The sequence below is a fragment of the Gossypium raimondii genome, unplaced genomic scaffold, assembly GCF_025698545.1.
Source record: "Gossypium raimondii isolate GPD5lz unplaced genomic scaffold, ASM2569854v1 Contig00090, whole genome shotgun sequence".
In the NCBI taxonomy this organism is placed as follows: domain Eukaryota; kingdom Viridiplantae; phylum Streptophyta; class Magnoliopsida; order Malvales; family Malvaceae; genus Gossypium; species Gossypium raimondii.
This window is the reverse complement of record NW_026291249.1, coordinates 5001-7500: the sequence shown is the minus strand read 5'-3', so window position 1 is coordinate 7500 and position 2500 is coordinate 5001. Positions and strand designations below refer to the sequence as shown.

Sequence of the window (2500 nt, the reverse complement as noted above, 5' to 3'; positions counted from 1 at the left end):
TTAGCAGAAAGGCGGATATTCCTTGCTCATTATCAGACAATCACTTATTCACAAACTTCGTGTGGGCTAATAGTTTCATTTCCGTCTCGTGGAAAACCTCGCTCCGCTTAGCCCTATCTCCTCTAGGGTATTTTAGTGATAGGTCTATAGGAACCGGACGATCCTATTTGTTCAAATACCCTAGCGACAAACCCTATGTTCCTTTCATTACAGTATTTCTGAACAAGTTCCTGGATAACAAGCTTAAAGGTTTTCTATTGATGATATCGATATTGATGATAGTGACGATATTGATGCTAGTGACGATATTGATGCTAGTGACGCTATTGATGATAGTGACGCTATTGATCGTGACCTTGATACGGAGCTGGAGCTTCTAACTATGATGAATGCGTTAACTATGGATATGATGTCGGAAATAGACCGATTTTATATCACCTTCAATTCGAACTAGCAAAAGCAATGTCTCCTTGCATAATATGGATTCCAAACATTCATGATCTGATGTGAATGAGGCGAATTACTTATCCTCGGTCTATTAGTGAACTATCTCCAAGGATTGTGAAAGATGTTCCACTAGAAATATTCTTGTTATTGTTTGACTCATATTCCCAAAAAGTGGATCCCACTCTAATAGCCCCTGAATAAATTAAATACATGTATTAAGACATGAAGGCTTTTATTCCACAACAACGAAAGCACTTTTTCACTCTTTTCATACTAGGATTTCACTTGAAAAGAAAATGTTCCATACTAATGGATTCGGGTCCATAACCGTGGGTTCCAATGCACGAGATCTTGTAGCACTTACCAATGAGGCCCTATCGATTAGTATTACACAGAAGAAATCAATTATAGACACTAATACAATTAGATCTGTCATAGACAAACTTGGGATTTATGATCCCAGGTAAGATCGGTTCAGGATCAGGGATCCTTTTCTATCAGATAGAAGGGCTGTTGTACAAAATGTACTTCTAAGTAATTGCCCTTAGATCCTATATCTATCTATATGAAGAAGAAATCATGTAACGAAGGGATTCTTATTTGTACAAATGGTACTTCGAGCTTGGAACGAGCATGAAGAAATTAACGATACTTTTATCTTTGAGTTGTTCTGCCGGATCGGTCGCTCAAGACCTTTGGTCTCACCGGACCCGATGAAAAATGGGATCACTTCTATGGGTTCGTTGAGAATGATTCTGATCTAGTTCATGGCCTATTAGAAGTAGAAGGCGCTCTGGTGGGATCCTCACGGACAGAAAAGATTGCGGTCAGTTTGATAATGATCGAGTGACATTGCTTTTCGGTCCGAGCCGGGGAATCCTTTATATATGATGCAAATGGATCTTGTTCTATCGTTGATCAGAGAAATCTCTATGAAAATACGAATCGGAGTTTGAAGAAGGGAAGGAGAAGGAGTACTGACCCGCAACAGATAGAGGAGGATTTATTCAATCACATAGTTTGGGCTTTTAGGATATGGCACCATTGGGGCTTTCTATTTGAATGTATTGAAAGGCCCAATGAATTGAGATTTCCCTATTGAGTCAGGTCATTTCGGGGCAAAATGATCATTTATGATGAAAAGGATGAGCTTCAAGAGAATGATTCGATATTTTTGCAGAGTGGAACCATGCAATACCAGGCACGACATAGATCTTCCAAAGAATAAGTCTTTTTTCGAATAAGCCAATTCATTTGGGATCCTGTAGATCCACTATTTTTCCTATTCAGAGATCAGCCATTTGTCTCTGTGTTTTCACATCGAGAATTCTTTGCAGATGAAGAGATGTCAAAGGGTCTTCTTACTTCCCAAACAGATCCTCCTACATCTACATATAAACGCTGGTTTATCAAGAATACGGAAGAAAATCACTTCGAATTATTGATTCATCACCAGAGATGGCTTAGAACCAATAGTTCATTATCTAATGGATTTTTCCGTTCTAATACTCCATCCGAGAGTTATCAGTATTTATCAAATCTGTTCCTATCTAACGGAAGGCTATTGGATCAAATGACAAAGACATTGTTGAGAAAAAGATGGCTTTTCCCGGATGAAATGAAAATTGATTCATGTAAGAGGAGAAAGGTTTCCATTACTTAGCCGGAAAGATATGTCATGAAATAGGGATTAATGGAACGGACTGGGTGGTAGAGTTGTGGAAACACCTGTTTCTTCCATATTTTGGACCTTAGCCCATGAAACAATATGCTACTGCTGAAACATGGAAGAATTGAAATCTTAGATCAAAACACTATGTATGGATGGTATGAACTGCTCAAACAAGAATTCTTGAACAGCGAACAACCAGAGCTATTACTCACTACATCAAAAATTTCCATTAATGAAAGATAAATCCATTGAAAATCAAAATACGCATGTCGGATGAAATGGTTGTTGCTATCTGCTCCAATAACGAATCATTGGTTTAACTGAATAACTAAATAAAATAGATAGACCTTCTTCGTCTCAGGTCGATGGATCTTCTCAACT

The 2500-nt window shown here is 38.2% G+C and overlaps 1 pseudogene; it reads left to right on the top strand.

Moving 5' to 3' along the window:
• Positions 1-2500, top strand: part of LOC128036929 (protein Ycf2-like) — a 7440-nt pseudogene that overhangs the window by 4741 nt on the left and 199 nt on the right.